The following is a 21,977-nucleotide window of genomic DNA, read 5'->3' on the forward strand; positions in this document are numbered from 1 at the left end:
GTGTGTGTGTGTGTGTGTGTGTGTGTGTGTGTGTGTGTTTGTGCGTGCGTGCGTGCGTGCATGCGTGTGTTTCGTGAGTACTTTTTATATGATTTTAGGTGACAAGTATTTCAAAGAATTTCCTCAGAAACATTTATAATATAATGATATCAGCATACATAGCATGATAAGTGATATGAGAAATATTTCAAGTTTCTAAAGAAGAGAAAATTAATATTTCTGAATAGAACAGTATTTCATAGAAAATTATTTGTAATGAATTGTTATAGAAGAAAGAAAAACTTCCATTTAGACTGCTCCACTACAGAAAGTCTCCTGATAATAGCAGCTCATAAATTGTTTGCATATGTAGTTGTCCGACTAAATTTTCTTTGATAGAAAAATCACCTTTCAATTAACCTTTATTGAGTTATTGATGTCAGCACAAAACATCTATGATCAATGCGAACATTATCCTCAGTATATTACTGCTTACTAATGTTATATTCCTAAATTAGCCAACAAAAGAATCAATGGTCCAGTTACCTACATGTACATACAAAATCATTTCTCTCACTCTCATGTGTGTGTGTATGTGTGTGTGTGGTAAGAAGCTTGCCTCCTAACCACATGGTTCTAGGTTCGGTCTCACTGCATGGCACCTTGGGTAAGTGTCTTCTACTATAGCCTTGGGGGTCGACCAAAGCCTTCTGAGTGGATTTGTTATATGGAATCTCGAAGAAGCCCATAACATATATATTTATATATATATATATATATATATATATATATATATATATATATATATATATATATATATATATATATATATATATGTCTGTGTGTCTTTGTGCTTATGTTTGTGCCCTACCATCGCTTGACAACTGGTGCTGGTGTGTTTACATCACTATAACTTAGAGGTTTTGCAAAAGATATCAATAGAATAAGTACTAGGTTTAGCAAAAAAAATTTAGTTCTGAGGTTAATTCATTTGGCTAAAAATTCAAGGCCTTGCTCTAGCATGGCCACAGTCTAACGACTGAAACACGTAAAAGAAGATAAAAGACATATATTATACACAAACACACCCCATTATTTTGTATCTATTTTCTGTGCTACAAATGAACAAGCTGTCATAACCCGAGCCAGTTCTTAACTGGAGCTTCAGCCCTGCAAGATGGATGAAAAGACTGCATTTATGTTTTGCTTTTGTGAAACAAATGTTTCACTTTTGTTTTGTTTTCTATAGCCAAATGTCTTTCCTATCACAGACCATTTTACAGACTGTACTGGGTACGTTTTATCATGGTACCAATACTCAAAAGATTGTCATATCATTAAGATGATTAAGTAAATGGTATTCTGAACCCTGTGGAAGCACGTGGCTTAGTGGTTAGGGTGTAAGTATCATGATCGTAAGATTGTGGTTTTGATTCCTGGACTGGGCAACGCATTGTGTTCTTGAGCAAAACAGTTCATTTCACGTTACTCCAGTCCACTCAGCTGGCAAAAATGAGTAATCCTGTGATAGACTGGCGTCCCGTCCAGCTGGGGGACACATACGCCATTGAAACCAGGAAACCGGGGGCCCATGAGCCTGGCTAGGCTTTAAAAGCCGCATTTATTTATTATTTTATTCTGAACCCTACATCATCACCATTCTTTTTGCCTATTACTTCATAGAGTGAACTGGGTGCATTTCACTGTGGTACCAGCACTACTCATAGGCACAAACTAAACAGTGGCCACAAGGCAATATGAACCCCTTAGCTTTTTGTAGAACTGGTAATAGATGTATTCCTGAAACTTTAGAGTACCAACACTATGTTGGTATTGAATAAATGAATTATATGGAATCATTTAGATTAGTATCAAACCATTCACTTTTCTTCCCAAGATGCTAAGATAAAATAGCAGAATGTTACTGATTAAATATTTCATTTTTGTATTTGGTTTACAAGTCTTGATATGAACTTGCATTGAAACAGATTTTGTTGTATCTTGGGTGGGTCATTATGCCAATAATTTCACACAAATTCTATTTCACTTCTTTTATTATTATTATTATTATTATTATTAATCAATATGCTAACATTTAACCAGTTAACTAAAACATAGTTTGCTTAATCATTTAGTCAATCAACCAATCAGGGTTTGTCAAAGTCCTTTCATCACCATTCATAACCTCATCAATGACATGCCCTCCCAACCCCAGGTCAGCACAATTCCACAACTCATTCACATAATGGTACAAGTAATAATAGTTACTGATAATAGTTACTAGTGCCAATATAGTATCATATCCATATTTCCTCTCATGCCTGGCACAGTTTACTTTACATTTTAATAAAGTAACTGCTCCCATTATTTTATAACATCTTGGGAAGTAGAGGTAAGTGATACTTTATGACCTGTAAAACACAGCGAAACCAGTCATTTTGATACTCATTTCAAACTACCAAAACAACCCTCCTAGCATAAGTTTCAGTGTCAGGCTAAATTTAGATGGATATTACTTTGTACTATTTAGTTTGGAGAAGCAAGCTGATACAAGTATGAGTAACAAAATCACTGTTTCACAAATATGAATGCTAAAAATATAAAATAACAATGATTATGGAGAAATGGGTGTTGAAATTTGGAAGAAACAATGTTTATACAATTCTTATCACCATTTGATATTTGGGATTGTGGTTGAATAAATTAAAATAACCTGTTTATAAGTGCAGGCATGGTTGCATAATTAATTAGGTCGTTTTGAATCGTGTAACTTCCCCACTGTGCAGCACCTTGGACCGCTGTCTCTTACTTTAGCTCCAGACCACTCAATGACTTGTGAATGAATTGCAGAGGTAAAAATTGAGAAGACTAGTGTGTGTGTGTGTGTGTGTGTGTGTGTACATGCGTGTGCGCATGCATGTGTGCATATGTGCGTGCGTGTGTTGTGTTTGTGTGTGTGTGTTCGTGTCTGTGTCACACTCTCCCATTACTGCTTGACAACCAGTGTTGGTTTGTTTATATCTCCTTAATTCAGTGCTTCAGCAAATGAGACCAACAGCATAAATACTATGCTTAAAAAAAAAGAAAAGAAAAACAAGTACCAGGGTTGATTTGTTCTATTAAAACCTTTCAAGGCAGTGCCCCAGCATGGCCACAGTCCAACGACTGAAACAAGGAGAAGATAAAGAAATATAACAAAGCCACCATAATAAAAGATACACTTTTAATTCTTTGCCAAAGACATAGGAGTGATATATTGGCTGAAATGTCAAAATATGATCTCTCTCACTCTCTCTTTGTCTCTCACATACAAGATGATGGCGATGATGAGGAGGATGATGATGATGATAATGAAGAAAATGCAAATTGTCAATAGCAATCAACTACTTTTATGTTAGTGTATTCATGTGGTGCACCGTTGTCTATTATTGCTCAATAGTAATAGAATATTAACTTTGTCATTACCACATTCATATTAGAATATATTGCCTTTGTTTCAATTAATTTTGAAAATAATGAAGAACTTAGTAAAATAACTTTGTCATTATTAGTCTGGTGTTTAGAACATAAATTAACATAAAAAATTTTAATGTAAGGTTTTAAGTTGGATCACATTAAAACAGGGGGAAAATTTGTTTCTGAGAACAAAAGACAGTTTTAAGTGGATTGGTATCAGAAGCATTAACAAAGATTAAGACAGGTTAAAGAATGTAACGAGACAATATAAATCAATTTAAATTCCACTGTTGTCTCCTTGCTTTTCTTGTCATTGACTTAAAGACTAATTCTGCCTTTCCTAGAATTAGTCATTAAGTCAATGATACATTCTCATTACATATGTAATTTTAACTGAATAAAACATCACGGGTCACTATAGGTGTGTTAACACCCACTTTTGCTATATATCACCTGAAGGCACATGGCTCAATGGTTAGAGTGTTGGGCTAACAATCATGAGGTAAAAGAATTTGATTCCTGGACCAGGCTGTGTGCTGTGTTCTTGAGCAAGACACTTTATTTCACATTGCTCCAATTCACTCAAGCTGCAGAAATGAGTTGTGACATCACTGGGGCCAAGTTGTATCCACCTTTGCCTTTCCCTTGGATAACATTGGTGGTGTGGAGAGGAGAGGCTGGTATGCATGAGCAACTGCTGATCTTCCGTAAACAACCTTATCTGGAATTGTGCCTTGGAGGGGAACTTTCTAAGTGCAACCCCATGGTCATTCATGACCACAGGGGGTCCATCTACTATATATCTCAGACAGAGATTTTTTTTCTGAGACTATTTTGATAAGATGTTACCCAGGCATAGCTGTGTCATTATGAAGTTCACTTTGCACCCATATGGTTTTGGGTTCAGTCCCACTGCACAGCACCAAGTCAATCAAAGTCTTGTGAATGAATTTGGTAGATAGAAATTGTGTGGAAGCCCATCAAATATATTTATATGATGCACTTTTAATTCTTTGCCAAAGACGCAGGTGTGATATATTGGCTGAAATGTCAAAATATGATCTCTCTCACTCTCTCTTTTTCTCTCACATATCAGGTATATGTCTTTGTACCTGTGTTTATCCCCCAATATCAGTTGGAAACCAACGGTGGTTTGTTTATGTCCCATAACCTAGCAGTTCAGTAAAAGAGCCCTGGAAAATGAAAATACTTAAAATAAATACTAGGGTCAATTTATTTGATAAAAAGTTCTATAAAGAATTTCCTTTCCCTAAAATATTAGAATTTCTGTCATTCTGGCATATTGGCAATATCCATTTTTAATGTTAAGAAAAACTATTTTGACCAATGTAAGAAGGAAGCCTCTACATAGTTATTTTACCTGCTAAAAATAACAGCCAAATTTCTCTTAAATCATGCCCTACCTACTCGCTTTTTTTTTTTAAAAAGAAAAGAAGGAAATATATTGAACTATGTAGTCTAAGATAAATGCAGATTAAATTAAATGCCCTTAATCATAGTTTTTTGTGTTTTTCTTTTTTTTTTTTTCTCTGAGGCTAAATAACAATAAAAACTTTTCTCAAGTTGTAATATTTTCTATGAAACTAATATACTGAATTGAGGAAAAAAACATCTTTCATTTCATTTTTTTTTTTTCTTTTTTTGAAGATATAAATTATCAAAACATAATACTCTTTTTTTGATATAAAACTATATTTAGAAAAATAATTACTTTATAAAATTCCAAATATGCAATTACTTCAAGTGTGATAAGATATTTTTATACTATTCAATGTGTTCAAGCTTAATACACATGACTGGCATTAAAAAAGATTTCTGAAAGACGTTTCACTAACCGGAGATTATCTCAATGTAACCTGAAGATTCCATTTGACGCAAATACAATTACACACAGAACAAAACAACAATAACAAAACAAAAGAACAAATAAAGAAATTTTTGTAAGGTCACTAGACATCTGCTAAAATGAAAATAGCAACCAAATCTCCCTTAAAACTCACCCAACTATCTTTAGCACTTGATACACATTTTTTCCTTTACCTTTACTTTTTTCAGTCATTAGATGCAGCTTTGCTATGTGGCAATACTTGAAGAATTTTTAGTCAAATGAATCAATGTTAATACTTTTTTTTTTAAAGCCTAGTACTAATTATATCAGTATCTTTTTCCAAACTACTAAGTTATAGGAATGTAAACACACCAACACTGGTTGTCAAATGGTGGTGTGTGACAAAAAGACATACACACATATGCATGCATCCATCCATCCCTCCATACAATGAGCTTCTTTCAGTTTCTGTCCACCAAATTCACTCACAAGGTTGGGCTGAGGCTGTTGTAGAAGACACTTGTCCAAGACAAAAAAAAAAGGAAGTAAAAATAGACCAACTTAATCATGGATGTCCTCAAGTAGTGAAGAACTATAGCTAAACAATATAACAATAAAAGCTCCATGTATTATTGTTGATGATGCTTGGAGCTGAATAAACTTTACTTTTTAAAATATAAAATAACATTCTATATATGATCATGAGCATTGCTGTGCAGTGAAGAAGTTTGCTTCCCAGCCACACATCTTAGACATGTGTCTTCCACTACAGCCCCAGGTCAAACAAAGATTTATGAATGGAACTGACAGAGAAACTGAAAGACATTCGTTGTACACTCGTGTATAGTAGTTATAAATGAGCAATACTGTCACACAAGCCAAGTAAGCCATTTCCAATATCATGGAAAAACATGTGTAGCCATAGGTAAATATTACCTTTCTTAGGAACAAATGAAGGTTGGCCATAGGAAGGGTTTCTGGCCATAGAAAATCTGCCTCAATAAACTGTCTGACCCATACAAGCATGGAAAAGTGAACATTGATATGGTCACACGATCAATGTTTTCACCCTAAATATTGCTCCTCACTGTGAACAAATTTTTCTGATATTTAGAATATAGAAACTTTGGCTATCATTGTAAGAAAAGTTATATGAAGTGGGATACGGAAATGCCATTATGAGAGGTTGTGGCATAAAGTGAATTCCTGAGAAAACAACTACTCCAAATAAACCATTTATAATCCCTCCTTTTGAATTACTACAAGATTTCCGTTTCATGCAATCATTCCAGATTGGTGAAGTGGCACCGTTCTGAAAAGGGGTAAATCTCCAGGTAAAGAGGATATTTCTAGACCTGGATAGAACTGAGAAGTGGTGACATTGCTAAGACAAGCCTGTACAAGGTATATGTAGTTAACAATAAGAGACCCACTACTCAACTAAACACAGAGTTAAAGATTTTGGCAAAGGTACTCACAAGAGGTTAACTCTTCTTGTCAGTAGTAAAAGCTTGGTGGTTGGTGTAGATCAATGAAGAGATCTTTACCTTTCAGTTAAAAGGCCTTTTTTTGAATGTAGTCTAAGATGCTTTTGTGTGTAACAACAATACTACCGGGTCTTCTCCTTTACACCTTCCTTATACCTGTAACCATAAAGTAACCCTTCAAACACTTTGATGATGTCCCTGCCTTTAAACATTTCAATTTTCTTCTCATGACACACAAGGTTACTTCACCATTAACATGATCATCAACATTATCATCTATTTAATATATCTATCTTCCATGTTAGCTTAGGTTATACAGTTCTGACAGAATCCAGTGAATAAAATGACTGTGATGAGCTGCAGTGCCTGTTTTAGTATGGTTTCTATGGTTGGATGCTCTTCCTGACACTGGTTTATTTTGTAAAATCTAGCAATATCTCATACTAGAGGTGTCATTGATAAGATATGTTCTATCCAGATTATCCTAACTTTAGTCCAATAAATTCCTCCAAACACACACAAAAAGAAAACTCCTTACAAACTAGTGACAAAGTTTTTATGAGGCTGTTTAACTTGCTAGAAATCATAGCCAAAATTCCTTAATACTAAAACCTACTATCTTAAAAATTAACACATTGGATAATAAAAATGTAGTTCAAGAGAGACTGTCTAAGAGAAAATGAGATGAACAAAGCTGGAACATCAACTCAATCTAAGCTGGCCTGGAGTTAAACAAGATCATAGTCCTAACTTTTGTTTTAGTCTCAACTGTGAAGCCTGTTAAGTTTCATCAATTATACATATAACAAGATTTCTGCAGTTTCAACTAATAGGTTTTGAATCTAGTGGAAGACACTTGCCTAAGGTGTTGTTTGTTGGTTGGAAAAGGAGGGTTAAATTAATGAGTCTAACACTCATAGAAGATTGTTTTTCTGTACTGTAAGAAAAAAAATAAGCAAGAAAATATGACTGCCATACTTAACACAGATTTTACTATGTAGATGTAAACAAGTTGTAAATAATCAGAAAATAGCTGTCATTGCAAATACAGTAGGAGGGAGAACTGACAATTATGATGAATCAGGGAAATAAAAACCATTCTATTAAAGAAGTAGTAGTAATGGTAGGAGCATGAAATATAAAGTGAGATGCACTGAAATACTAAATAATTTATCAGGACAGTTGATTATAAAATGTAACATATTTCTTAATAGAATCTTTTTTTAAATTAGTACAAAACGAAAATTCTAAGAATTTGAGTTATTTGAATTTGTGAGTCATTTAAAGATTTTCTGATCATTTAATGACTATAACAAAAGATCAAGGCACTCAGCCATGTGATTGAGTAATTAGTTTGTAGCTGGTTGTAAGTTAATAGAGATGTGTGTATGTGTGTTGAAGTCAGCTGACAGGGAGGGACGCAAATGTAAAAGAATATACGTGGGATATATTGGTTTCAAATTTTGGCACAAAGCCAGCAAGTTCATAGGAGGTGTTTGGCTGATTACACAGACCCCAGTGTTCAACTGGTACTAATTTTATCAAACCCCCCCCCCCCACAAAAAGGTAAAAGGCAAAGTCAACCTTGGCAGAATTTGAACTCAGAATGTGAAGATGGATGAAATGCAGCTAAGCATTTTCCTCCAGTGTGCTAAAGATTCTGCCAGTTTGCCACCTACAAATGTGAGATATAATGAAATAGTATTTAACAAAAATATTGGTTCCAGAATCTTACAACCTTTTTTTTTTTTTTTTTTTTTTTTATAGGGAAGTTTTTAAATTGGAATAAAATTTTAGAAATAAAAGTAGAAATACTTAAACTCTAACATATGCTACAGTAAGGATTTTCAAGTTTCCAACTTGTTAATTTTGTAGAGAACATGTTGTGTAGTGTTAATTTACTGAAAGAAATTATTTGTATGATATGTACTTTAAGAGTTTTGTGCTTACGTTGAAATTATTAAGCAGAATGTGTGCTATGCCTACTAAAGTTCTTTTAAACTGTGTGAGAGAGAGAGTGGGGGGAGAAAGGGTAGGAAGATATCTAGTAGAGTTTAGAATTTTGCTCATCATACTAATACTACTGTTCCCACCCATACCAACATGGAAGGCGGACATTAAATGATGATCATCATCATCATCATCCTCCTCCTCTTCCTCTTCCTCATCCTTCTTACTCTCATGCTTAACATCTTACTTCTATTTCTTGAATTTTTATAGCTCTTTGACTTTCTTCAGAGAAATGCTTGCAAGGATCAAAATATCTATCAGAGATCATATAATCCTTTGTCTTTGATTACCATGTATAAGCAGTTTGCTTCCATTTCTCTGTCAATCTACAAGAGTATATTCCACAATAGCGGTGGGTAATCTTTCTTTTTTTTTTTTTTTTGTTAGATTGTAGCTATAATTGCAGTTATAATTTTAACTGATTAATAATTATTATTATGATAGCCTACACTTAGCTATAAGATTACATATTGAACAAACAGCTATAACTGATAGTTTTTAGAAGAAAGCTCTAGTAGCTTCTGTGTGATCTGTATTATATGCTGGCTGCAGCAGCACTGAAAAAATAAACTACTCTGAATTTTGACACTTCATCTTCACAGCAGAAAACATCATCAATATATCAATAAAAATGATAAAATTTTATTTTTAAAGATCTACTCAGACAACAAAGAAATGAGTTTAAAATAGAATTAGTGATTTCTAATTTAATTTTTCTGTAGCAAAATTATGCTAATAAGGCAGAAGTAACTGAAGCTGTTCAGAGCTAATTTAAGAATATTACCACAGCAAGTCTGCTGCTAAGATAAAAGAAAATGAAATCATTTTAGTGAAACGTTAGTCAGTTATCTTGATTGTTAACATGACACCTGAGAAATATTCTGATGCAATATTCATGGTTCCAGTCTCAAGAATTTTTGTTGCTGTTTAGGTTGAAAGCAGCTTTGAAACATTAGTGAATCTTAGCTAGTAATAAACTGTATCTCAATATAATAACCAGACTCTTGACATGCAACAACAGGTGTATTCAATTTGGGTTTGAAAGATCATTCTCAGTCTTAACCATTAATGAAAAGAGCATCCAGTGTTTTATTCAGTCTAATAAATTTTTTTTTTAAATGTCAGAGGAAACTTGTAGTGGCCTATGCTAGTAACAATGACACAAGGAAATTCATCAATTTGGATGAATTCATATACAGCAGGGGAAAAGAGAAATCTGGTAATTCAGGATAAATTCTCTGTTTGAGAAAGCAACAAAACAAATATTTTTGGCTATTTTCCTTTGTAAGGCAGGAATTAGCTTTGTAGGACCTATAACAGTCTTCCTCATTTTGTATTGTACTCACTAGAATAGTTAGTGTGTGCCACCCAGGGCAGCCCTTCTGTTTGTTGCCCCAAGACCCCACAAAAAAACATTACCTACAGCAGACCAAAAAGTGCCGCCTGGGGCGGACTGCCCCTACCCCAGCTATGCAAGTGATTGTACTCATCATGATTTCCTTTCTGAAGCAGTATTTTATGGTTAAATTCTTTTCCTGTGGGCTATCCTTTTAGCTGCCTTTTATTCATGCATGGAAATGGTATATTTTTCCTAAAAGTAGGACATATACAGTTTGAGATAGAACAAAATGTTTTATTTCTGGTATATGCAACTGAAGTGGTATTACATTAAAATAGCCATCTCTGTGTCATACTTAATGTAAAAAAAAAAAAAATCACTGCTGACAGGAAAGTTACTGCAGTTTTCATCTGAGATAAACTGTTTCATTAACATACACCAGATTATTTATTCAGCTCAGCAGCTGTTCACAATACCAGTGAATGCTTTATTCACTGTTTCCTAAATCAGATGTGACAAATCTCATCTAGGCATGTAGCTGGCAGTCACTACACATCACTGAAAAGACCTAACAAGGCTGAAATGTATCTTGTATTCTCACTGGACACTGCTGAGAAGAATTTTCATCTCCCTCTAATATGTACTGAGTTTTTAATACAGTATCTCCATAAGAAATATTATCTCAGACAAAAACTGCATTAATGTGCCTGTCAGCAGGGCATATGCATTAAATAGGATACATAGATGGTTATTTTATTCTCTGTGATTGTGTACCTAGGACCACATAATCCAGTGTGTCCAACAATTTGAGACAGTGGGGTATGACTTTAAGCAGGGTTTAGCAGTTATTTTTCAGCAGATTGAGGCTTCCAAAAGAGGTAGCATTTCACATTGGAATAAATATTACACATAACCTAGAGACAATCAATAACGAATCAAAATAAAGAATGTAAAAGATGCCAAAACCAAAGAAAAATTGCAAGGAAATGAGACAGAAACCAAAAGAGGAAAAGAAATATATATATATATATATATATATATACATGCACACATACACACACGCACACATCTAGACGGAAAATTCAATAAAAATAAAACAAAAAATATATAGATGAGAAAAAAAAAATTAATTAAATAAAAGCAATAATGAATGAAGCTTCGGATAATGTTTCTTTAATCAATCTATTTCGCAGTAGTTATTTTAGGTGTTCTCTGTCCAATATTGAAATCTCAAGTGATAGTAATTAATGCTCAGTAGAATAGAACCAAGATGCAGGAAGACTTTCCAAGAACAATAAGCATTCATGCATGATCTGTATGTGAGTATTTTTTTATTTCTTTGTAAGAAAAAAAAAAGAGATGGTTGAAGAAATCACAATGTAGGTAGAATAGAACACAACTGTGTGAATGGATCTGAGCTAAACTTTGTATAAGGACATTATAAAGATGTGTTAAGTTTTACACCACCACCACATGCACAGAAAGGCATACATACATAAATAAATATATACACACTAATACAAATAAAATATACACACATAGCAATGTTACAGTAATCAATGTAGTAGAGTAAGCAACAAGCTAAATGTGTAGAGAATGGGAGAAGGTAATAATAGGTTGCTTTGTTTATAAACAATGTGAAATGTAGACTTCGTGTACACACAATGTACTAGCGAGTCATACATGAACCTTTCCTTTTTGTTATTGCTGTGTAGCATCTTAGGACAGAGGCTATTACAGTCTCAGGCTGACTAATAGTTTGCACAAGTGAAACTGGTAGGTGAAAAATGTGCAGAAGTTTGGGATAGCCTCATCATTTAAAGTCCACTTTTCCATGCCTGCATTGGCCAGATGGAATTTATTGACGCAGATCTTCTAGTCAGATACCCTACCTGTAGCCAACCCTCACCTGTTTCCAAGCAAGTTATTTTCCCATAGCTACACATGTCTTTGTTTTTTGGGGTTTTTTTGTTTCATGGAAGACTGAAAATGAACAGCCTTGCTTGTATGACAATAATGCTCATTTACAACCATCAAGTGATGTCCAAACAAGAGTACACATAAACACACACACACATATATATATATACATATATATACATACATGTATATACATATATATATATATATATATATATATATATATATGTGTGTGTAAGTCAGTAAATAGTGGGGTTGTGTTAACCGCACGTGAAATTCCAACCATTTCTTAACACACATACCCCTCAGTGACCTTATTTCTCTAGGAACAGACATAAACTTCCTGTTGAAAAAGAATTCATAACTCCAACTAAAAACATTTGTCTCCCCTTACACACACTTCCTGTTTTGACACCACACTTCCTGCTTAACACAAACTTTTAACCCTTTTTTTAAACCTAACACAACTCTCAATTCTCATGCATCCTTATTTTTCCAACCATTATATACATGAATTACCATTGAACTTCAAAAGCTCAAAGACAATATAATGTATTGGTATATTTATTTTTTTATATATTATTTTCTTCATTTTGTACTTCTTTGTAAAAAAAACATTTTCATTCTCCCTCTTCTTGAAAATTTGCTTCGCAATGAAAGCCGGTTAGAAATCTTTATTAAAATATGCTTCCAGTTTAGCATTCTGCCCTATTATTATTTTTCATTTTCCTATATATATATATATATATATCTTTATTCTTTTACTTGTTTCAGTCATTTGACTGTGACCATGCTGGAGCACCACCTTTACTTGAACAAATCAACCCCAGGATTTATTCTTTGTAAGCCTACTACTTATTCTATCAGTCTCTTTTGCCGAACTGCTACGTTACAGGGATGTAAACAACCAACATTGGTTGTCAAGCAATGGTGGGGGAACAAACACAGACACACAAACACACACACACATATATATATATATATATACATATATATATATATATATATATATATATATATATATATATATATATATATATATATATATACAACAGGCCTTTTTCAGTTTCTGTCTACCAAATCCACTCACAAGGCTTTGGTCAGCCCGAGATTATAGTAGAAGACACTTGCCCACGGTGTCACACAGTGGTACTGAACCTGGGACCATGTGGTTGGTAAGCAAGCTACAGTCATGCTTGCATCTATATACATATAGTATAATCAAAAGGGTTAAAGGTCCTTCCCAAGATGTAGGCTCATAAGGCTGGTTTCCCAGATTCTGTAGAGTATATATTCCCACACACACACACACACACCTTGACAGGATGCCAATCCATTACAGAATAATTCATTTTTGCCATTTGAGTGGAGTAGGGCAATGTGAAATACATTGTTTTGCTCAAGAATACAATACAGTCGATTATAATGGCTCTTTTGCTTGTGTTGGCCTTTCTTGACTCTTTGTGTTGGTCATTGAACTGTGGTCATACTCAAGCTCTGCCTCAAGGGCTTTAGTTGATTATAATAGCTCCAATTCTACTTATAAAGTCCGGCACTTAGTGATTTCTGTTTGTTGAACCACTGAATTACAGGATGTAAACAAAAACACCATCTTTTCAAATTGTGTGAATTTATATCTTGTGCCCAGCATCGCCTTCCTGGCACTTGTGCCGGTGGCATATGTAAAGACATTTGAGCGAGATCATTGCCAGTGCCGCTGGACTGGCTCCTGTGCAGGTGGCACGTAAAATACACCATTTTGAGCATGGCCATTGCCAGTACCACCTGACTGGCCTTCATGCCGGTGGCACGTAAAAGCACCCACTACACTCTCGGAGTGGTTGGCGTTAGGAAGGGCATCCAGCTGTAGAAACTCTGCCAGATCAGATTGGAGCCTGGTGCAGCAACCTGGTTCACCAGTCCTCAGTCAAATCGTCCAACCCATGCTAGCATGGAAAGCGGACGTTAAACGATGATGATGATGATGATATGCTTAGGCACAGCTATAGCAGAACACACATGCCCCAAATCCTGCGCAGCAGAAGTGAATTTGAAACTACAAAGAGTTGGTAAGCAAACTTTCTCGCTACAGAGTCGTGTTGTGCACCAAACTCAAAAGAATAAAATGATTATAAAACCTTCAGGACATTAACCATTCCACAACAAAACCTCCTACACAAATACACAGCCATTATATTTTTTAATTAATTTTGAATATAATCAAGAATTTGGAAGAATTTACTAAAATAACTAAATTTTCATTATTAAGTTAGTGTTGGGAATGTAGTTAAATAAAAGGATTTTATTCAAAATTATGGAGAGTTGTTTTCATTATTTAAATATGAACAATTTAAAACTGAGTCTTTCTTTCATGGAACAAAAAGAAGGGTTCAGGCTAGCTAGTATTAAAAGAGTTAATTAAAGCCCTTTTTCATATGCATGTGATAGGGCACTAAAGCTTTCCGTTGAAAAGCTGTACTTACGATCATTAAACAAAGTAGTAAACAAATAGTTTAACTTTCAATATAACACTGATAGACATTTAAGGTTTACTGTTGTACAAGGATTTATAATCACCCTCAATACATACACATCTACACACACAAACTTGTTTGAAAATCTGGCAGATGTCAGAACAAGTGCCTTTGCTTTTGACCTCTGAAGTTCAAATCCTGTCAAGGTCAACTTTGCCTTTCATCTCTTCAGGCTTGATATAAAATATAGTACTAGTCAAGTACTGAGGTCAATGGTAAGGACCACCCCCCTCCCCTCAAAATTGCTGGCCTTGTGCCTAAATCAGACACACTATCATTATTATCATTATTATTATTTAAGGTGGCAAGCTGGCAGAATCATTAGCATGCCGAGTGAAATGCTTAGCGGTATTTCTTCTGTCTTTATGTTCTGAGTTCAAATTCCACTGAGGTCAATTTTGCCTTTCATCCTATCGGGGGTTGATAAATGAAATATCAGTTGCACACTGAGGCTGATCTAATCAACTGGCCCCTTCCCTAAAAATTTCGGGCACTTGTGCCTAGAGTAGAAAAGCTTATTATTATTATTATTATTATTATTAGTAGTAGTAGTAGTAGTAATAGTAGTAGTAGTAATATATGCAGTCTTAAATATGTAACAGCACAAGACATTAAATGGACAAAGCATTAAAAACTAAGTATGGAGTGAAATATTCATAATTTGATAGTCTACAAATTAATTCTTTCGAAGTTTCTCCGATGGAGTATTTGAAATAGGAAATATAATACAAATAAGAGATTGGTGTTGATCAGTATCAGCAAATGTTAACCCTTCCACATCCATATCTCCTTTGAATTGCACTAGATTTATGGCTTTGAATTTCAGTTTGATCAACCAGCTAGAAATAATAATCAAGTTCCCTAAAATCACATTGCCCTTACAGAAGAAGGACACTGAAGAATGTGATCCTAGAAATACAAAACGACAGGATGGTTACAGCTAGAAAGCCTTTCACCACAGGTCGGCTTACTCAGTTAGAACCTGAAGCTAAACAGTAACAACATCAAGATAATATACAGCACGAGAACATTCAAGTACTGAGTACAAAGAATACAATTTCATAATAAAGTGTCGCCAACATTTTTGATGTAGTTAGCCAATAAATTTTAGTTAATTAAAATTAACTTAGAGCAATAACAAAACAAAAATCAATATCTTCATGATTGATTCTGTTCAAGGAAATTTCAGAATGTAAATTAATTAAAATTAATTAAATATAAATCTGAAAGAATCAAATATAGCCTTTAACATTAAGTTATAATTTTTACTTGTTGCCATCATTGTTGCTGTCATCATTGTTGTTCTTTCTGTAGTCATATAGCCCCCAGTTAGCCTTCAACAAATAGACCAATCGCCATGTAAGTAGATAGCTAAATGACTAAGTATGATCTACAAATCCACAGCTCTTGATATGCCACATCTGTGCTTAGTTGAGGATTTATACTGCACAGACTGATATGCTATGCTTAATTGTAAGCAGTATAGGGTTGCAATTGGTGCATGGTGTACCATTGCACTGTCCATTATTTGTATGTTATTTAGCACCACATTAAATTTGCTTATGCCAAGTCAGACCTATGATCAACATGCTCTATTTATGAGCAACCCATCTTATATCCTCAGACAATACATCAAAGTCTGCACTATTTAATGAGTCCTCCTTTTCTTAAGATGGCAAAGTAAGGTTTATAAGAAATATGATTTATCTCTAGCTGATCAAATAACCATGCTGAGTTGAGTGATAGAACCTTTTTTTGAAATGTAAATTTCAAGTGCCTAAAAACATGACTGTACTCTTGTTTTAATATAAATAATGAATGACATTTTACAAATTCATAGTTATACAATTTATTAAATTACTGCTTTTATCTGAAAGCCTAAACAGTTTTTCTCTTATGAGCATTGTTTTCTTGAGATTTGATCAAGAAGTAGTTTCAAGTTTGGTAGTAAACAAAATTTTTCCCAAATGCAGAGTATTTTTTATTGCTCAAACAGGAGATGAACAGCACCTATAACTCTGTACAAAACCACCAAGACTGGTGGCACAAATGAGAGATAAGGCTTAAATGCTTACAACAGAGGATACTCCACAAAAAATTCCCAAAGTTTAGGTGGTAATATTAAGCCAAGCAACAAAGGAAGTGGGATTTGACTACAGATTGCATAGAACCACAACAAACCTCATGACGGCATCCCATCCTATGATAAGGAGCTTTATGATGTTAGTCGCTCTAATGATTCTGCCAATGTACAATCCTAAACAAATGCTTTATTTATCAACTCTGGAAGAAAGTATGATCTATAGATTCTAACATCAACTAGAATCAACTAGAATCCTCACCATTATAACTGATGTAGTGACAGTTATGAGACCCACAAAGCTAACCCTACTACATCACTAAGAAAAATTTCCTTATTACCATAAAATGTATGTTGTAGAATATTATGTCATATATCCAAGACTGAATTATCTAACACACTCAACCATTATGAAAACTGAAAGAAGAGTTTGAAAGAAAACTGACTTCTATTTCTAGCAAGTTAAATGATAACCTAAGGGTTACTTTTGTTGGCTCATTATAATCCTTAGCCATTGTTATTTAGCCCTTGTTAGTTGTGACCAACAGACCTGTGATCAACAAAGTTCTACCTGTAACCAGCCTATCTTGTCTTTTTCAAGCACTGTGCGACTAAGAACAGATGAACCTTAAAGTCCTTCTTTTTGAAGATGGTAGAATGTAATTTCAGTGTAATAGGCTATCATGATAGGCAACTATTTCAAGTAAGGTAAATGTCTGTTGAGGCTCTTGTATTGGCCCAGGAAAATCCTTAGTCAAAGCACCAAGTACAGGAGATAAAGCTGTCACCCTCACTTTATCGTGAACAATTACATCTGAATGCAATTTGTACATTTAAGTGTTAGAATAATGAATTAAGGTGTTGAACTATTTCCTGAAAATCAGAACTTGTAAACTCATCAAACCCTAAAAAGCACAGAAAATACAGAATAACACATTTCAGGAATAGTTATAGAATCAAAAATTTGTAGTGCAACCACATGCTCATTGCATTGCCTCTTGGGCAAGTGTCTTTTGCTTTAGCCTTGAGTTGATAAATAGCTTCCAAGTGAAATTTGATAGGCAGAAACTGTGTAGGTGCTGTATTTATAAGTAGTCATGTGCTTATTAAATATACATTTATAAGTACATGAGTGTGTGTCTGGAGATAGTTGCCTTTTATGCCAAACTAGCTTAAAAGACGCACTCCATGCAAACTTTTAGGCTAGCTCCTATGGAGGGCTAATTGGGGTTGCAGCCCAAAACTAAAGAGAGCAATAATAATAAAGCATTTGTTGGTACCCTACCAACATGGTATTATTTTAAAAATTCAATTTAAATGAAAAACTTGTAAGTTCACAAACTTTTGGAGTTCTTTTGAAATTTGAATTTTCAACTGTTAACAACAAATCCTCATCCAGACCTGATCCCAATGCTGGACATTCAAGAACCAAATGAAGGGCAGACTTTCAATTCTGGGATCATTTATGTAGAGCAAATGTAGATTGAGATACTGGGGTCCTGGACAGATGGACAGACAGAATTTCATGTTAATTATTATAGATAGTTAAAGGCGGCGAGCTGGCAGAATCGTTAGCACACTAGATGAAATGCTTATTGGTATTTCGTCTGCCACTATGTTCTGAGTTCAAATTCCGCCAAGGTCAACTTTGCCTTTCATCTTTTCAGGGTTGATAAATTAAGTACCAGTTGCGTACTGAGGTTGATGTAATCGATTATCCCCCTCCCCCAATCTCAGGACTTGTGTCTATAGCAGAAAGGATTATTATAGATAGTTAAAACTCATACCTATTCAATATTGGTTTCGAATTTTGGTACAAGGCCAGTAATTTTGGGAAAGGTGTCAAGTCAATTATACCAACCCCATTACTCAACTGGTACTTATTTAATCGACCCCAAAAGAATTAAAAGCAAAGTCGAAATTTTACTTCAGAATGTAGACAGATGAAATGTTGCTAAGCACTTCAAAATGGTGTCACCCACTCATGGAATGGTGACAATCTAATAACTATATCTAGTAAAATATATGAAAAATAGTTAATAAATATAATATAGATAAATAAATAAATACGAATACAACTAAATAAATGCATGTAAATGTTTCCATCACCACAAAAGTCACAAATTTGCAGGTGGGGAAGGTATAGACAAGCACTTATCCACATCTCCCAGCCGGAAGTACGCAAGGTAACGTCGACCAGGTTCATTGAATAAACAACACACACACACACACACTAAAATAAATATAGCTAAATAAATAATATATTTGTAAACTACATTTTATACATGTGTGTGTGTGTATCCATCCTATGGGCTACTATGCAGCTTCTATCTGCCCAATTTTATTTACAAGGTATGGACCAATCTGGTCCATAACAATCTGGTCCAAAAAAAATAACATTTGCTCAAGTTGCCATGCACTGGGATTGAACCCAGAGAACTCGTACTTGCAAAGCAAATTTCCTAATCATTCAGCCATACTACATATACTAAAACCCAAGAAGTACAACCTTTTTACACCTTCTGTCATGCTGAAACTACCTGAGAATTATATGAAGGGCACACATGTCTATGTAATGCTCAGTTACTATCACCACATTACATACAAAGCTGGTTTATCAAATTACATATATAAATATACACATATATGTACAGTTATTTATGTACGTATGTGTGTGTGTGTGTGTGTGTGTATATATATACACACACACACACACACACACACACACACGAGTGGGTACTGAAAGGTTTCTAGCTTTAGGTAATGGAAAATATAGAAGGATCAGTTAATTATGATTTTATCCAGCATATTCCCCTCTCAGATTCACACACTTATTGCAGTGGTCCCTCAGTTTTTCTAAGCCCTGTAAAAGAACTCTGAAGGTTGGGCCTCCAGCCAGGCCTTTCATGATACCCTTAAACCCAGGAACTTTTCAGTACTCTTTCATACACACAAACGACAAACAGAAGGTGTACTCAATACATGTAGCAAAGTCTAAATATTCATAGGAAGAGGATGATTTACTCCATCCCCAGATAGAGTTTATCTCCAAGTCACAACACGATGAAGAAGCACATATAATTAGAAAGTCAGAGTAACTGTTGAGCAACTCATTGGTCTTTTCCAATTAAATGATGTATATAAATACACACACACACACACACACACACACACACACACACACACACGCATTAGTTCATTATTAAGCAAATATACTTCAAACTGAAAAATCCACCTTACTACTTACGGAAAATAGTATTGTCAGCATGTCTTTCTGCACCTGAAGACTAATATCCATTAAGAAGGTTGGAGTGAGAAGTAAATTTATCCTAAATTTCTCAAACTGAAATATATTTCCATTATATTGGCTTCAACATTGGTTATTCTCTTCATTGTTTGTGCTAGCTATGTAGAGCTATGTACATCTATATAAAATACTACTTCTCCAATCACTGGCCACCAATAACTACTACTACTTGTAGTAAAATAAATATACATACACAGCTAAATACATATACAGTTAAATAGTCATGTTTGCTCTCATTGATAACACGTATTACAAATATCTTGAGTTGAAAACAGATGTGGGTGTTTTTTTTTTCTTTTTGTGTGTATGTAAACAAAAACTTTGACACAAATAGATAGCTTTGTCAATAAACTAAATTGTACAACAACAATAATCACTTCTAAATAGTAAAAATACCATGAAGTATTCAGTAATGGCTGGGGAGTGATCATGTATAAAAACATCAGAGCTGACAAGAATTTACTTTGTTGAAAAGCAAAAGCATGAAAATTATAAAACTTGAACAAGGAAACTCGACCCAAAAAACAGAAACTTCCTTTAATAATTAAGTTCAAAAGAGAAGTGCAAAAGAAAAAAAAAAAGACTTGTCATTCAACATTTGCCAAATTCATTGAATTCTTGTGAAAAGTTACCTCATATAACTTTACAATACAGCATTAGTTAATGAATGCAGTTTTATTTTTCTTCGCTAATTCATCAGATGAATAAACTTGGCATAGATTTTCTTACTCAATGGATATCTTCAGGAATTGAGGTTTCCAAACTTTCATTTGTTTAATATCATCAAGTAGACTGACAGAAATGTCAGCACACTGTGCAAAATGCATAACAGCATTTTGTCCATCTCTAAATTCTGAGTTGAAATTCCACTGAGGCCGACTTTGCTTTCCATCCTTTTGGAATCGATTAAGTTAGTACTAGAAATATTACATTTCTAAATCTCAGAGATTTATACAGTAACAGCATGATAAAGTGATGGTATGTTGCCAACTTAATGAGGTAGTCCCATGAAAGGGAAGAATGCTACTGCTATTTAGCCCTAGGAAACACCGTTTCCAGTTGGCCATGACACATCTTCTGCATCCTTATCTCCTCTTTGAAAGCATTGTTCCCTTTCATGGAACTGCTACATAAAGTTGGCAGCATACCATCAAAGTTAGAACTAGTTGAATATTGAGGTTGATGTAATTGACTAGCCCCCCCCCCACTCTCTCCTGAAATTGTAAGTCTTGTGCCAATGAAACCAATATTATAGAGCAGACTAAAGCATAACCAGAGCAATCATAAGCAGTTATAGATTATTACCCTCTGGTTAAGTTGTGGATAAGTAAGTTCCAGTCAATACCACTCGCTACTGCTACCTACAAATCTATGGCAGACAACAGAATTTTGGGATAAGGGATGGATAGGCACAGATGTGGCTATGTGGTAAGAACTTAGCTGCCCAACAACATGGTTTCAAGTTCAGTCCCACTGTGTGACACTTTGAACAAACGTATTCTAGTATAGCCTCAAATCAACTGATCCTGGGAGGATTTGAACTTAGATTACCTAATGGCTGCAAAGCATTTTGACCGCTGCTGAAAAGATACTGCCGATCTATTTTTATAATGTATTTAAAAAGAAAAAGATCAGTACCTTATATACTTCAAGAGTGAAAGGCCAAACAACAACAACAACAGGTGGATGAGGAGCAAGAGGAAAGAAGAGTAGGAAGAGGGAAGGGGAGGAGGCAAAATACAAGAGAAGAAAAGTTAATTATTTTTAAATAGCCACAGGCTATAGAATAGCCTGAGCATAGTTATGGAATATAATTAAATCTAATTAGCAGAAAGGTTCTACTCTTTTTCGTATCAAACAACCTCAGCCTAGACATATACATATGCATGTGTGCATATATGTATACATATATATGTGAATGTATGCATAAATGAATGAATGTGTATGCCTGTGTGGGTGTAAACTATATATATATACATATATATATATATATATATATATATATATATATATATA

The 21,977-nt window shown here is 34.4% G+C and overlaps 1 protein-coding gene across 12 annotated transcripts in view; it reads right to left on the bottom strand.

Annotated features, from left to right (window-relative positions):
- LOC106879466 (uncharacterized) overlaps nucleotides 1-21,977 on the bottom strand; it is a 268,985-nt gene that overhangs the window by 196,089 nt on the left and 50,919 nt on the right. The window contains exon 1 of one of the 12 annotated variants that reach the window (XM_052971401.1): nucleotides 19,902-20,030. The exons of the other annotated variants lie outside the window; for them this stretch is intronic. The gene's annotated coding sequence lies outside the window, so the exon portion shown is untranslated. Of the gene's footprint in view, nucleotides 1-19,901; nucleotides 20,031-21,977 lie in introns of those variants that run through there. 12 annotated transcript variants of the gene reach the window in all.

This window comes from Octopus bimaculoides, chromosome 1, assembly GCF_001194135.2.
Source record: "Octopus bimaculoides isolate UCB-OBI-ISO-001 chromosome 1, ASM119413v2, whole genome shotgun sequence".
NCBI classification, from domain to species: Eukaryota; Metazoa; Mollusca; class Cephalopoda; order Octopoda; family Octopodidae; genus Octopus; species Octopus bimaculoides.